Source organism: Rana temporaria, chromosome 9 (assembly GCF_905171775.1).
Source record: "Rana temporaria chromosome 9, aRanTem1.1, whole genome shotgun sequence".
In the NCBI taxonomy this organism is placed as follows: domain Eukaryota; kingdom Metazoa; phylum Chordata; class Amphibia; order Anura; family Ranidae; genus Rana; species Rana temporaria.
This window is the reverse complement of record NC_053497.1, coordinates 106,395,957-106,412,658: the sequence shown is the minus strand read 5'-3', so window position 1 is coordinate 106,412,658 and position 16,702 is coordinate 106,395,957. Positions and strand designations below refer to the sequence as shown.

At 42.7% G+C, this 16,702-nt stretch overlaps 1 protein-coding gene across 3 annotated transcripts in view; it reads right to left on the bottom strand.

Annotated features, from left to right (window-relative positions):
* Positions 1-16,702, bottom strand: part of RXRA (retinoid X receptor alpha) — a 268,926-nt gene that overhangs the window by 99,310 nt on the left and 152,914 nt on the right. Inside the window, exon 1 of one of the 3 annotated variants that reach the window (XM_040324088.1) lies at positions 15,417-15,582. The exons of the other annotated variants lie outside the window; for them this stretch is intronic. The gene's annotated coding sequence lies outside the window, so the exon portion shown is untranslated. Of the gene's footprint in view, positions 1-15,416; positions 15,583-16,702 lie in introns of those variants that run through there. 3 annotated transcript variants of the gene reach the window in all.

Sequence of the window (16,702 nt, the reverse complement as noted above, 5' to 3'; positions counted from 1 at the left end):
AAGGATTTTTTTTTTTTAGCTAAATAGCTTCCTTTACCTTGCTGCAGTCCTGGTTTCATGTCCTCATTGTTCGTTTTTGCTTTGATGTTGCTGTAAATCCTCTCTGTTTTGGACACTTCCTGGTTGCCTGTTTCCTGATAACCACAGTACTGGGAGATTTCTCACGGTGGTCACTAATCAAGGAGGTGTGTGTAAAACGAAACTGGATTGGTGCTGAGGAGTTTTAGACAAAGTATAACTGCTCTCTATTGGCTGACTGCCCTCTAGTGGCTCTCTGTACATCAGAGAACCAGCAAACAACAGCAAAAACGAAACTACACTGCAGGCACATTATATGATTGTTTTTTTATCAATTTTTAATCATTTTTAAAAGGAATCAGTTAACTATTATGTCTCTATACCCTGTAAACAGTCATTTCAGCTAAAAAAAAAATTTCCTTTAGTGACCCTTTAAGTGATTTGGTAACTTGTGGTCCTCAATGAAATGAAATGGTTCAGAATTAAAAAACAAATTTACTTTGAATACCATAATGAAGATTTTAAACAATCAGGATCATCATTTTCTGTGCCAATCCCTGTTGGATGTTTACCCACCATTACATTTTGTGGGTGTGGTGCACTTTCTGAAAGCACACCAAGCCCGCAGGATATAATAGAAAAGTCTATGGCTCAGTCCAGCAAACCAGCAGGAAAGCCACAGGTGCACAGTGCTACACCTGCGAGTCAGTGTGAAAGCAGCCCAAGCCCAGGTTCACACTGAGCTGGGGGAATGAAGCTGTGCAAGTAGTTTTAGCAGTGCTTTTTGGCCATTAGCGGGGTGTTTTTAACCCCCCGCTAGCGTGCGAAAAAGTGTTGAAAGCACCCTCAAAGCGCCACTGCAGCAGTGCTGCCCATGGATTTTAATGACAGGGGTGTTGCAGGAGCAGTGTATTCACAGCTCCTGCAAAGCCCCAAAGATGCTGCTTGCAGGACTTTTTGTCCTGTCCTGCCCTGCAAGCGCAACGTTCCAGTGTGAAAGCACTCAGGATTTCACACCGGGGTGGCAGGGGAGGCGTTTTTCAGTCGCTAGCACCTGAAAAGTGCCTCAGTGTGAAAGTAGCCTTAGAGGCAAAATGCATTTTGTATCAACTTTGCCTGGAACAGGAGCAGGCACAGCAGAGGAAACATTGGCTTATGTGGCTCCTGCTCCCTTCGCTGGCAGTGCCGGCTTACTGCATTCAGAAGCATTGCGATGGCCGGTCTGCAAGCCCAGATCGCAATCAACAATTTGCTGACCCTGGGCATGCGCTCCCTGGTTTGAGGTTGCGGGCCATATCAAAATGTTTTTGTAAACCTTAAAGCGGTAGTTCCCCCTCCAAAAAAGTTTTACCCTTAGTCTGATGCTCATTTTGTCTAGGGGAATCGGCTAGTTGCTTTAAAATCGACGCTGTACTTACCGTTGTAGAGGGCGATCTTCTCCGTCGCTTCCGGGTTTGGTCTTCGGGGATGGGCGTTCCTTCTTGATTGTCTTCCGACAGGCTTCCGGCGGTCGCATCCATCGCGTCACGATTTTCCGAAAGCAGCCGAACGTCGGTGCGCAGGCACCGTATAGAGCCGCGCCAACGTTCGGCTTCTTTCGGCTACTCGTGACGTGATGGATGCGACCGTCGAAAGCCTGTCAATCAAGAAGGAACGCCCACTCCCGAAGACCCATACCCGGAAGCGGCGGAGAAGATCGCTCTCTACAACGGTAAGTACAGCGTCGATTTTAAAACAACTAGCCGATTCCCCTAGACAAAATGAGCATCAGACTAAGGGTAAAACTTTTTTGGAGGGGGAACTACCGCTTTAATAAAAATGTAATTTAAAAAAAATATATTATATATAATGTTCTTGTAGTGTTTCTAGGAGCGTTTTTTTTCCAACAGAAACGCTCTTAAACTCTATTATTTTTTTCAGCTTTGCAAAAACAAACACTCTTAAAACGCTTCTACAAAAAGCATTTTTTATAGCGTTTTAAATAAAAAAATAAAAAAAAAGGTTAGTGTTATTACTTCATTTTTAAAAAAAAGATGGTCTTCATGCTTACTATGAATAAAACTAAATTCCAGTCGCCAATGTGAACTCTAGCCAGCATAGATCGCATGTTGTCTGGCTACCAGAAGACCTGTGGATGTTTCACATCATTAGATGCTGCAGAGAGTAACAGTTGTGCAGTAAAAAAAAAAAAAAATCAGCAAGATGCCTTCATTGTTCACCACTAAGCAGGAAGCAGAGATTGCCTATGAAATGAGCAATAATGGCCCTCTCATGTACAAAGCCATTTTTAATACTTAACACTTTTATATAAGATTCCTTTCTAAAAAAAATATTTTACTTAACATTGCATTTGCCCTTTAACCGATGACAGCTGCCATGCATGGACTTCATCAGTCAGCAGCATCTTCCAATGTTATGAGATTTTCAGCCTAAGGTAAGATTTCCACTTATTTTGAGAAAGTTCTTTTCACTTCCTGTTGTGCCTCTGATAAAGTAAGTCAAGGCAAAACTCCCCAGTAGGACCGGGGGGGGGGGGGGGCAGTTAGCGGACTGTGGTTTTAACCCTTCCCTAATGTATCCAGCGTTTAATTTTTTATTTTTATAAAAAATTAAAAAAAAATTCTAAAGTTGTACGTTAATTTAGATAAGGCCAGAAATCTATTGTGCAGAAATCCCAGCAACACCTTTCCCCAGTTTCTTTGCAGCCTGGAAAGAGAAATCATTTCTATGTACAGTGTTATCTGTCCTGTTTCTGGATTCTTCATCTATCTATTCCGCCTGTTCAAATTTTGAATTCCGTAGACAAATGCAGACACACCTCCCAGGCGAGGGAGGATGTGAATTATTGTATAGGGGGATATTAAGAGCCTGTTCAGACACAAGGAGATAAGGTGCTTAATAAATACCATTTGCAAATTGGATGATTTTCCTGATCCCACTCACACAGTCACATTTGTCAGGAAGGCGGAAGGACGATTTAATGGTGGCCTATGACCCCGGCCCTCAGCATGAACGCGGCATACAGTATCCATGTGAAATATGGACCTCAGCGGCAGAGATTGACCCCTCACAGTGGCACGCACGAGCTGCAATCACTTTCAATGTTAAAGTTGTAAGGAAATAGCGTTTCCATGGAGACCATTGAAAGGTTCTGAAGCGCCCTTAGGAATAAGCTTGTTTTGCACACAATTTTGATATGCTCAACGCCGAGCCTTATATCAGAGCCTCACCACAGTCTCCCCTTACATCAGAGTCTTCATCAGTGTCCCCCCTTATATCAGAGCCCCCATCAGAGTTTCTAATACGACCCCCTTACATCAGGGTCCTCATTGAATTCTCCCTTTACATAAGGGTCCTCAACAGAGCCCCCCCTTATATCAGGGTATCCATCAGAGTCCACCAATACCCCCACATAAATACAGCATGGCCCGGGAGCACTGGCTATATACGGCAGCAAGATCAACAAAGAAAGTGCCACCCCCTGCCATCTCATCCAATTAAAGAATGCTTTGCAGCATTCTTTGGTCCAAGCTGGATCAATGTAATTATGTATAAAATATTCATGCCTGGAATTCCTCTTTATGGGAACACCATGAATGATTCCTATTCTCACGCCAGCATTCATCCTCTGGTCGTTTCTTTCACTCCATGGTTGCCGTGGGTATTTCTCCAGGTTCCCAGCGCCAACCTCGGCAAGTCTCAAAAGGTAGTAAGGAAAAATGGTGGCATCAAGGGTACAGCGAGTTATAAAAATGGGGGATTACAATGCATCAGGAAGATACATACAATTCTTTGTTTCCGTTCCTGTCTGGAGCTGCTGTTTACACAACACTTTTACTGCCATTATAGAGCACATTCACACCAGTGGGCATATCTTATTCTTTGTATAAAGGCTGCCCAATGATGTGCATTGTGTAGAAGTGGTGTGCTGCGTTATTACAAGGCATCACATGGTTTACTTTTTTACTTAATTGAAAAAGGCACAAAAATTGAATTTCATTCACCTCTCTTTAATGCGGTGTGAACACGATGAGAAAATTGGACGAATGATCGCATAAATCCCAACTGTCCCTCATTTGCAGGGACTGTCCCTGATTTGGAACCAAGTCCCTCTTTCCTCCTTATTTGTCCCTCATTTTGGTCTGACCTATACAGTCGTATATAACTATGCACTCTTTATCTTTCAAAAAGTGTTTTCCAGTGCTAACCTTTCATCCAATTTCTAAATTGCTGCATTCGTAAATTTCAAAAGCCAATAATAGTAGTGGTAAAAAAATTTTTTAAAAAGCACTTGTGGGTTTAACTAAGCTTTTTTAGTAGAATTCTCCTTTAAGGGGCGTGATAGAGGTGTGTCCTATGCCTACATACTTTTGTTAATAGGTGTCCCTGTTCCCATCTCAGAAAGTTGGAAGGTATGCGATTGTGTTTCTTGTTTTGTTTTTTGCACGCTAGTCTCATATCGAAAACTAATAGGTTACTAGAGATATAAAAATTCTCATAACACAGAAAACAATATCCCACAATGATGTAATGTATTTTTTCATTGCTGAGCATGCAGGGTGTCTTAGTCACTTCATTTTTACAGAAGAATACTGTACTGATTAAACAAAAATCTTTGTTCTGTTATCTTATGAGAGAAAATTTTGGGCATCTCCCCTCGGACAAGTTTGCATGAACTGTCATGATCGGCTCTCTAAAGCTACCAACGATCAGATTATTGGACGATTGCTCTGAAAGCATTAATTTTTGTCCAATTTTCTCATTGTGTGTACTAGGCATTAGATTCAGAAAAGTGTCCCAGAAAGGATTTTCTGACTGAAAACTTAAACATTCAGAACATTTTCATAAACAAAATACCAAAACCTGGGACCATTCTTGGAAATGGAGGGCGGCTGGTGGCTCCGACACTCCCTCCCCATCTCTGATTGCCTCCACATGTTCTGTAACAAAAGCACAGCCACCCCAGGCAGCGGCGGGGAGCCTGGATCAGGTTACCAGTGCATCATTGTTGTGGCTCGGGCCTGTAATGAGGGGTCGATAGCTCGCAGCTGGGAGCTGGCATAACCGGGCAGAGGTGGTGTGCTGCTCCATCGATGACCCTGGTGCCTCTTGTGTTGTTGGGTAAACAGAATTGAGGCAAAAGAATCCCAGACCTTCTAACCCCAAGTTTTGGGCTAACACCCAAGCCATTCCTATATGTACTGGCTGGCTGAAGATAAATAAGTGGACCCCCAACACACAACCCCCACCTAAAAGAGACTGCTAACCATATTCACAAATCTGTATGCTCAATTCCCACAAACACAAAAAAAAAAAATACATAATTATCACTGACATGACTTTTCAGCACGTCCTTTTGTATTCTATAGAAAGGATTGTCAGTGGGCCTGGCCAGCATGAGTGTGCATGTTTATACCACCCTTTTTGTATAGCAGTCTCATGCCTAAGTGACAGTTGCCTGTATTATCCTGCAGGGTAAAGGACTCTGGGAAATATCACCCCCCACCACACCCCAAACACACAGTATATATAAATATATATATATATATATATATATATATATATATATATATATATATATATATATATACACATACATATATATATATATATATATATACACACACACACACACACACACGTATGATAAATATTTTAAAGTTGTGATAAGTTCCTGAAACATCACACATTCAGACAATAAAATATCTAAAGCCAAAACCTGTTTTGTTCAGTTTTGGTTCGGAGGAGAGAAGGTAAGAGCCTGTGTCATTTTTTTTCTTGCAGCATTCTAGCCGAGTACATTTACCGTTTCTATCTGCACAGAATTGGAAAGCGTTAACTTTCCCATATAAAACCAGAACTTTTAAGGATGTGATGCTATTCCCGAGGTGAGCACTAAATACAAAGTATATTTTTAAAATATCATTGTACAAGTTTTTTTAAAAAAAAAAAGTATCATATTTTCAATATTGATACTTGTTTCCAGCAATAATAGCTTAGAAGATACTTGAACATAGAGTCATTCAACACGTTTCGCAGATGTATTTATGCTTCTTCAGGGAAACTCAAATATGTATCTAAATGTATCAATTAGATTGAACATTTTATGTGATTGTAATGATGCTCTTTTTGAATGACTTAATAAATTCTTTGTAATGGACATTTTACAAATAACAAAAGAATACCAACCAATATTGTGCTCACCAATAGAAACGATTTCTTCATAATATATGTGGCCACCAGTGAGTCAGGAAGCCAAGACAATATCCAATATTTAGTCAGTGGTGTCAGATCCACTGGCCAAGTCTGGCAGACATCGAATCTCACCCAAGGCGGAATGATGCGGGTTTCATATGTAAATGTGAAATGTTAAAGCATAAATAATCTGTATAATGTTTAGCGCCTAAACAAATAGTGATAAACCGCAGGTTAATGAATGTAAATGTGGTCAGATCCAAACAGGGATGGCTGATGTAACGCTATAAACTTGACCACCATTCTATGGGTATCATACATACATACATCAAACATAGTCAAACAAACAGCAGTCAAGTGATCCCCAATGTGATATGTCAACCAAAGACAAACATATCATCACATGGGGACACCCAACACCACACACATGCACATATCAATACCACCGCACCCCACACACACACACACACAGAAATACGCAGGGTGGGCCACCCCCAAGTTGGCTCTCTCTCACGCACTCACCCCCCCCCATACATGCACTAAAATATGACTTACCAACCCATAGTATCAACTCTAGGAGTACCCTACTTATAGATGTCCACATATACATAACCTCCACATAAAATAAACCTGGTGGGTAGGAGTCCATCACAGGATGTGCCACCACTAGCCTTGTCCATCCATAGCATGGATAGCCATATGCTGTATTATAACCAATGATATTCCATAGATGCACCCATACAAGTACTGTCAGCTCACCTTAGTCATGACTTGTACCAGTCATCGCTGGAACAGCCGTTCACCCATTGCCTACCGCCACCGCACTATAAGTGTGATCCTGCCAGAAGTGAATGAGCCATGTGGCTCACTGATGTCACGTCCGGTGCAGGTGCCCCCATATGAGCGCATGTGCCATAAATCCAATCACTCCCTGAAGATGATGGTCTCCAGAGAAACTGCAGGAACACACGCATCGCCCGCAACCTGACAAAGAGGCACAGCAGGAAACAGGAGACCAAATGGTCTCTCCATCCTGTGAGGGGCACCCAAATGTCTGTCCAAAGGACTAAATCAGACATTGACACCTGAGCCTATCCAACTGGAATGAACACATATATTCACAAGAATAACAAAGTATACCATAATCCCCTATAGTTACATGTACACTATACATCAGTTTTTTAAATATTAGACTACATCTGAGCTCAAATAGTATAACACATCTACTGTATTACAAGATGTGTTACACTTTTTGAGCTCAGATGTAGTCTAATATTTGAAAAACTGAAAAAACAAACAAAAACAAAACATGTAACTATAGGTGAGCCATCCCTGTTTGTATCTGACCACATGGTCACATTCATTAACTGAGGTTTATCACTATCTGTATCGACACTATGCGGATTATTTATGTTTTAACATTTCAGATTTACATATGAAATCTGCCTTGGGTGAGATTCGATGTCTGCCAGACTTGGCCAGTGGATCTGACACCACTGACTACATTTTGTACATTGGCTTGGCTTCCTGACTCACTGGTGGCCACATATATTTTGAGGGAAAGCACAATATTGGTTAGTATTCTTTTGTTATCTGTAAAATGGCCATTATGAAGAATTTCTTAAGTCATTGAAAATTTCACGTGATTGCAATGATGTTCTTTTTGAATCTAATTGAAACATTTAGATGCATATTTGAGTTTCCCTGAAGAAGCAGAAATACATATGCGAAACGCGTTGAACGACTATGTTCAAGTATCCTCTAAGCCAGGGATATGCAATTAGTGGACCTCCAGCTGTTGCAAAACTACAAATCCCATCATGCCTCTGCCTCTGTGTGTCATGCTTGTGGCTGTCAGAGTCTTACTATGCCTCATGGGACTTGTAGTTCTGCAACAGCTGGAGGTCCGCTAATTGCATATCCCTGCTCTAAGCTATTGCTGGGAACAAGTATCAATATAACAAGTTAACCCTTTCCAATTTTGTGTATTCAGTCTAATAGGATGTGGATGGGATTTGCTGTCCCTAGAACTGGTTTCAAAACTTTAATTCCATTACACTCTGTCTACCTGTCACCATTATCACCAGGAATGTGATGACAAATTTTGAATTCTATAGTTGTCACCAGAACAGGAGGTAAGAGGAAATCTTCCAGCGGGGAAACCTGTTTAGTGAAAACGGTTCTGTTGGAGCCGCTTTCTCTCACCTCCTGTCGTTTCCCTGGGCCATAGAGGGTGAAAGGAGACCAAGTAAAGGGATTGAGTCGGCAACTCTGTAGTCCATCTAGTGATTTTTATAGTTACGCAAAACAGCTTTAACAGCCTTAGTCATAGCAAGGAGACAAATTGTCCACCCTTCCCCAAGATTTTACTACAGAAAACGTAGATATGAACCACAACAGACTAAGCCCCAATTCACAATGAATGCGACTTTGAAATAGTGCTACATCACTGCTACTTCACTTCATGCACAAAGGTCTATGAAAGTCGCACCTAAAATCGCAAACAAATGTGCAGGAAACTTTTTTCAAATCAGTGTAGCACCACAAAGTCATAGTCGCACCAATTTGAACAGTTTCTATCGCCGACAATAGGGTGCGACTTGTCATGCAACTTGGAACTGTCAAATCACATGACAAGTCGCACCAGTGTGAACAGGAGATTACATTTAGTTTGCATAAGCAACTATCATTTTGTAATTAGATATTCCTTTTTTTCACTTTAGTTGCATCTCAGTGCTGCCAATCTGCTGCAGCCAATTTGCAGCCACTTCCTGTCTAAATGCACTCGAATGATGGCAGCCTGACATTTCAGACAGAAGCTTTGCTGATGGTGATGACAGTGGATCACACACACGCAAAAGTGACAGGGTGACAAGGCAGAAGTACAAATGGCAAACGGGAACAGAGCATTGTCACCCTTAACAAGAACAGGTCCCTCCATTGTAGGACCTGGGTATTATTTTAATAAAAAGCTGAAGTTTTGAAATTATTTTTCAAAATATTATAAACATTTTTTGTCGATCCATCACACGATCAGTTTGTACTTCACATGTGCTGTATGTGTTTTCAAACTGTTTATAAATAGATTCCACTAATAATGTTTAGAAAATTATTTGATTACACAACAAAATTCTGACACGATGGATCATTCTTTTGGAATTAAAACTTTGCATTTCGAGAATCAAAATGAGCCCACTAACATTTTGAAAGTTGAACGATCGGGCTTATCGAACATTTTTCCGACCTATTTTCTATCCATGTATAGCCAGCATAAAAAGGAACATTACATTTCATGACAATGGTGAACTAACCCTTTAAAATGTCAGCTAATAAATAAGGAGCAGCAGGCTTCTCAGAAAAGTTGGTGCATCAGCACCGTGTATTGTCCATGGATTCATGTAAAGTCACTTTTTGGGTCAGGCCTACATGTCCTTTCAGTGAAGCCTAAACGGGGAGTCACTGAAGACAGTTGGTTAGAGATCATGTGACCCATGAGCTTCTTTATGGCTTCCAGTAAAATAATAAAACAGATGTCATCTCAGTGACAATGTAAAACCCCAGCAGATATCTCTTCCCGTAGAATGAATATTCTCCACCTTTTAGGGACACAAGACATTAAGACATTTCTGTGTATTTGAGTGGTGGTTGTCCTCCGGTCACCTCTGCAGCGAGAGGAATGAGTCAGAACTTGTCATCAGAACTTTGTCAGGAGCTACAAGAGTTAATAGCGCTCTGCATGCGAAGGTGAGATATGCGGCACGATAAAAGTTGGAGCCAATAGATATTTATAAGTTTCACTGCATGCAGATATGCCATTAAAGGGAACCAACGCTTTTTTAAATGTAAAAATTCCACAAGGTGTCTGATATTACCCAAAAAATCTTGACTGTTGCCTCTCTGTAACAAGTTTCCCTTATTACTACGACTTGACTTCCCCGACGTCCAATCTCAGCAAATGGATTGTTAGTACAGGATCTCCTCCCGGGCTCTTTGTTTTTTTTTCGCTCAGCCTGCTAGGTTGAACAAAAAAAAACTGATCGTGTGTATCAGGCTTCAGGCAGGACATTGATGGTGCAAACTTCTTTTCTGCAACCACCATTCCTTCATCAACACAGACAATGCTGACAGGGGAATCCCTCCTGCCTAGCAATTGGCGATAGCAGCCACCAACGATAATTACAACTGAATCCAGCAGGCTGGTTGTACTCAAATTAACCACTTGCCGCCCGCCCTATAACAAAAAGACGTCGGCAAAGTGGTTTCAATATCCTGATTGGACGTCATATGACGTCCTCAGGATATTGAGCAGCTGCGTGCCCCCAGGGGCGAGTCTGACACCCCGCAACAAGGATCTAGGTAAAGAGTCTCGGTCGGAGACTCTTTACCACGTGATCGACCGATCGGCTTGCCCTCTGACAGGGGGGGTTTGTGCTGATCGATTATCAGCACAGCCCCCCCCCCCCCCGAGGATGCCCATACTAGACCACCAGGAATGCCACTAGACCACCAGGGATGCCACTAGACCACTAGGGATGCCACCAGACCACTAGGGATGCCACCAGACCACCAGGGATGCCACCAGACCACCAGGGATGCCCACCACCAGGTATGCCACCCTAGACCACCAGGGATGCCAATCAGTGCCCACAATGGATGCCAATCAGTGCCCACAATGGGCATCACTGATTGGCATCCATAAGTACAATACAGTACATCCGTGCCACCTATCAGTGCCCATCCATGTCCATCTGTGCCACCTATCAGTGCCCATCCGTGTCGCCTATCCGTGCCCATCCATGCCATCTATCTGTGCACATCCCTGCCCATCCGTGCCACCTATCAGTGCCCATCCGTGCCGCCTATCAGTGCCCATCCGTGCCGCCTATCAGTGCCCATCCGTGCCACCCATCAATGCCCCATCAGTGCTGTATATTAGTGCCCATCAATTGCACCTCATCAGTGACACCTCATCTGTGCCCATCAGTGCCGCATTATCAGTGCCCGTCAGTGCAGCCGCATCAGTGCCCATCAGTGAAGGAGAAAACGCACTTATTTACAAAGTTTTGTAACGGAAATAAAAAAAAAAAGCTTTGTTTTTCAAAATTTTCGGTCTTTAAAAAAAAAAAAATTTCAGAAAATAAAAATCCCAGAGGTGATCAAATACCACCAAAAGAAAGCTCTATTTGTGGGAACAAAATGATACAAATTTAGTTTGGGTACAGTGTAGCATGACCGCGCAATTGTCATTCAAAGTGCAACAGCGCTGAAATCTGAAAATTGGTCTGGGCAGGAAGGTGTATAAGTGCCCTGTATGTAAGTGGTTAATTGATCGATCAACTTGGTACATTCCGCCTGCCCATACATGGTTCGAATCTCTGCCAGGTTCCTGCTTATCCAGCCGAGATTCAAACCATCTAAGGCTGGCCTTAGCTGTCACTAGCTCCAAACCAATTGACACCCAACACAAACTTGCTGCCACAGACTTTGCAGGACACCAGACCCAGTAAGGCGATATGTGATTTACTAAAGCGCTGAAATGAATATTCCAATTAAAAATGATTAGGAGATAAATAAATGATAACAGCTGCAACCATTAAAAAGTGTTCTGACACTGTGATGGGAATACTAAAAATATGCAATGATGCGCTAGAATCAAACTTAAAGGAGTTGTAAAGGAAAAAATTGTTTTCGCTGAAATGACTGGTTACAGGGTATAGAGACATAAGAGTTAACCGATTCCTTTTAAAAATTATAAAAAAAATAGATAAAAATCAATCATATAATGTGCCTGTAGTTTCAGTTTCGTTTTTGCATGTTTGCTGCTTCTCTGCTGCACAGAGCCAATACAGGGCAGTGATGGTTTGGAAAACAAAACTGATTGGTGTTGAGGGGGTTTAGACACACAGTAATCACACCTCCTTGATTAGTGACCACAGAGAGAAAGCTTCCATGACTTTTTTCATCAGGAAACAGACAACCAGGAAGTGTTCAGAACAGAGAAGGATTACAGCAAAAACAAACAATGAGGACATGAAACCAGGATTGCGGTAAGGTAAAGGAAGCTATTTAGCTAAAAAAAATCCTTTAGTGTCCCTTTAAACACAGTGAATGCAAATTAAATGAATTATGGAGATAAAATGTGCAGGTGAATCCTTAAAGGAAAAAAAATGTTTTGCCTAAAATGAATGTCTGCAAGGTAGACAGACAGAATAGTGTAATGATTCTGTTAAAAAATGAGTAAATACCTATTAAATTCCTTCATCTATATCACCTCCGGCGTTCTAGTTTCTGTTCTCTCATTCACTTCCTGGTTTGCGGCGCTCGTTCATGTAAGAACTACATTTCCCAGTATGAATTGCGGCACGCCCAGTAATTCACACCTCCTTGAAGTCTCTAACATGTAGAGAGCGTCCTGCCACACAGATGTAGTTCCCAGGAGGGGGCGAGCACGTCACTGACCACCGCAGTAAAGCCTCCCTTCACGGTGGTGAGTAACAATCAGACAAGCAGGAAGTGAACAGAACAGAGAAGAAATAGAGCAACTTTTGAGCAAAAACGAACAATGAGGAAGTGAAAAGAGGAGTGTCTGCAGGTAAAGGATGCTTATTATGAACATTTTTTTTTCCTTTACAACCCCTTTAATATAAAGCACCAATCCTGGATGTATATAGACATGAGCCCTCTAAACAGTTAGTCCCCTTTCACACTGGGGCCCAAGTGCTTTCACACTAAAGTGCCTGAAAAACGCCCCAGTGTTAAAGGGGTCTAGCGGCACTTTACCAGCGTTTTTCGGGCGCTGGCAGTGTGAAAGGGCTCTGAAAGCACTCAGGCTTTCACATTGAGATTACAGATGAGGCTTCTTTTAAGCGCTTTACAGGCTAGTGTGATAGGGGTCTTAAACTGCTTAAATGATACAAGTAATGGATAGATGGAAACACTTGTGGCTTTTTTTTTTTCTTCAGTGATACAAGATTTATGTCAAGTTAAAACATTTTTTTAACATGTTTCCATTTTTCACACAAACTGGCTAATTGGGTATATGTTGGAGTGCTGATAGTTGTTCCCCTTTAGGAGCAAGTTGGATGCTGTGCTTGGCCCCTCTGCTTACTCCCATGCGTCATGTCTGGTCATGCAGCAACCTCCCGTCACCCTGCGTTCCCCCTCCCCTTTGCGTGTGTGCAGGGACGTGTTTCCTCAAGGTCGCAATCTATTGTGGCTGACAGGCAGCGAAGAGGGCAAAACCAGCGCTAGAAACATCCTCATTCCTTTTGTGGTCCGTTCCTATGGCAACACCATACAGCAGCTCAGAAAAGCAGCGGCCCAGCATCCCCAACAAACAATCCATAACATCCTGCCAGGGAGCAAGAATAATTTTCCTGCTAGTGGCCATTCTAAGAACTTCTAATACTCAAGATTCCTTCTACAAAAGTTTTTTTTTATTATTAACATGAAGAACTTTAAGCAGGAATCCACTTCAGATAACCCTCATCAGTAATGTGAATATACTGTCAGCTTTTGTGGTCCTTTCCTATTACTGTGAGCTGCAGCAATGCTGGACCACAACCCAGATCTGCATGATCAGCATGTTCCCTGGCTCAAGCTTTGCCCTTTGAGTCCAACACAACTCCAGCCATACTTGGACATAGAGGGAAATAACAAGAAGCTAAGCACTCTGAAAATCCTGCTGAATCCAACTGCAATGCATTAATTACAGAATTCTCAGAATGAGTAAATTGTGACTTTAGCACAGCTGCAAGTGTCAGAACTGAAGAGTTCCACTTCTGGTCTTTGGATTTGTAAAGCAAGTGCAGTGTCACTGGAAAATTTGTGGGCAAAAACAACAAGATATTAAGAATAGACTGTAAAAACCAAGAGCAACACTCCAAAATACAGGAACATTCATAATTGGAAATATTTCCAAGGACAGTCCTTGGAAAGAGTGGACTGTGGTAGTCTCTTGCTCTTTGATATTAAAGAAAACCCCAGAGGGAATATGAGCCCTAGCAGTGAAAGGCATACAGAAGAAGGATGGAGGTAAACTAGTCATGTGATTGCAGACCTGCGTCTGGGCTGTCATGTCTTATCACAATCAAAAGACAGAGATGGAAATTTACCAATACTGGAGCAGCTGTGCCTGGCAACCAATCAGCTTCTAGCTTACATTTTCAAAGCTTGAAGCCGATTGGTTAATTTGCACAAATGCTGAGATCCTGTCTGTTCTAGTGTTAGTAAATTCCCCCTGTGACTATTAGCAGAACAATTCCCACACCTGTCCTAAAATCCCACTCACATCCTGAGAGAAGGTTCAGGCTGTCACCGTATGTTACTCTGGAGATCCTCTTCACAATTACATGCCAAGCACCTAACAAGAGAGCAACAAGGGGTGTGAAGTGCTCTACATCCTGCCACACAAGGGGCTTTCATTCTGTGGAACTCCAACCCCCAACATGCCTGACAAGCCCTGCTGGGATTTCTGGTTCTACAGGTTCTAGCTGTGCTTGTTCAACAAACTAAAAATGGTCTCCAGGCCACACTGGACGCGGGGACTTGTAGTTCTTCTTCTGCACAAAGCTGGGATTCTAGAAAACCATTTCCAGGGACGCTGCAGCTGAGCATCTGATATAAATCTGTGCCTCTGAATAACACTGCACTGACATTTTATTTCATATTAAATCAATCAAAAAACCTAAATTGTCATTATCAGGTGACAAAGGCTGAGCTCCCCTTGTAAAACATGAGATTTATGAATACCAGGGAGATTTCCAAGGACCGATCTCCAAACTCTGGATTGTCCTGAGAATTCACAGACAACTGGCACCAACACAACCCATGCCAGGGATTTTAGCAAAGCTTGGCCACTGCACAAACATTTTTGGATGACTGGGTACCCTTGAATACACCCTACAGATCATAAAAGAAATGTCTTTGATTTAAAATACCCGCCGAGACAATATAAGCAGGTGGTAAGATCTGATGGCTACAATGAGAAAAGCGCCAAAGATGAAGTTGACATGACAGGACAGTGCTAAGCACACAACGTGTCCCTGAAGACTGGAACCCTGGGAAACTATTAGAGCTCCCAGTACAGGAGCTGACTTTCTAGACTGGCTGGGTCAGGTGGAGAATGCAGACTGGTCTGACGGGCGATTATGGAGCTGTGAAATCCTACTGGGACAAAGATGGAAAGAGAGAGCAAGACTTACCCAGGATCCTCCAGGGGTGCGGGCAGGGAGCCAAGGAGGACAGCTCTGAGTGGAGCAGGAGGGGTGCCTTGCAGCTGTAGGAGCCTGGCAAGGCTGGAAGGGGTTAAACTCAGCAGCTGACGGCTGTACAAAGACTGGAGGTCTTCCTGTAGCTGTGACAGAAGAGGCAGAAAGTTCCAGCCCAGCCCCAGCCTGGCCCCTCCCCCTCTCCAACATCTGCAGATAAGAACTCCCAGTCTGCTCACCCTTTCTCTGCCACAGTCTACAGGACTGACAACATGTAAAGTGAATTGTATCACTCAGGAACAAACATGGACAGGAAACTAGAAATGCATTGCTCAGGTGACGCTGAGACAGCCCCAGGTGCCCAGGATCTGTCCCTAGAAAGGTCTTCTGAACAATCAAGAATATATAATGGAGCTGCGCCAGTTCATAAATAAATTATGTAATAAATGTAAGCAGTGCGAGTCGCTTTATGCGACTTGGTATCAGCCTCCTGCAGCCCGGTACAGCATAGCTCAGACTAGAATAGGGAAGAGAAGCAATAAAGCCAATCAGTACTGCTACAATGCACAAAGCATAGCAGAGAGCCAGTGAGATGACCTCATCAGTCTGCTGCTTCTCCTTTCAATGTCCAGTCACAGGCTGGTGGAGGGACAAGTCCTGTAAGGCCTTATTCACACAGGAGACTGAGGGTGAATGCTGCATTCAGAGAAGGTTAAACACTGCCTCTGGACATTGCAAGGATACCATTGGTTGAGACAAGAAACGCCAGTCCTGGACACAAATTGTCTGCATCCAGGTCCAGGCAGAGCCCCTGATTACATGTTCAGGTGAGAGGTTACATGTGAACAGCGGCGGAGCTGGCCCTTCATTCATACCGGGTACAAATCTGGCCACACAGTTTGCACACATGTTGTACATGGGCTGAAGTTTCTGTAGATTCTTGGCAGTTGGAATAGGCGCTGAGGCGGCATTCACACTTTCTCGTAGCGGGAACAAGCATTCCTGCTCACGATTTTGAATATCTCACTGAACAAATTTGTCATGCGATTTGAGATGCCAACACAACAAGTAGTTCCTGCACTACTTTTGCCGATTTTGGGTGCGACTTCAATAGACATCTTTGCATGAAGACGCACAGATGCCTTTCAAGTCGCATCTGAAGTCGCATGGACATACTGCTATGAAATCGTGCTGCTTTTGATGAAGTTACATCAATTTTAAAGCCGTATTCAGTGTGAACGAGGGAAATGGGTCAGTCAATTTAATTGATATCCTTTTCG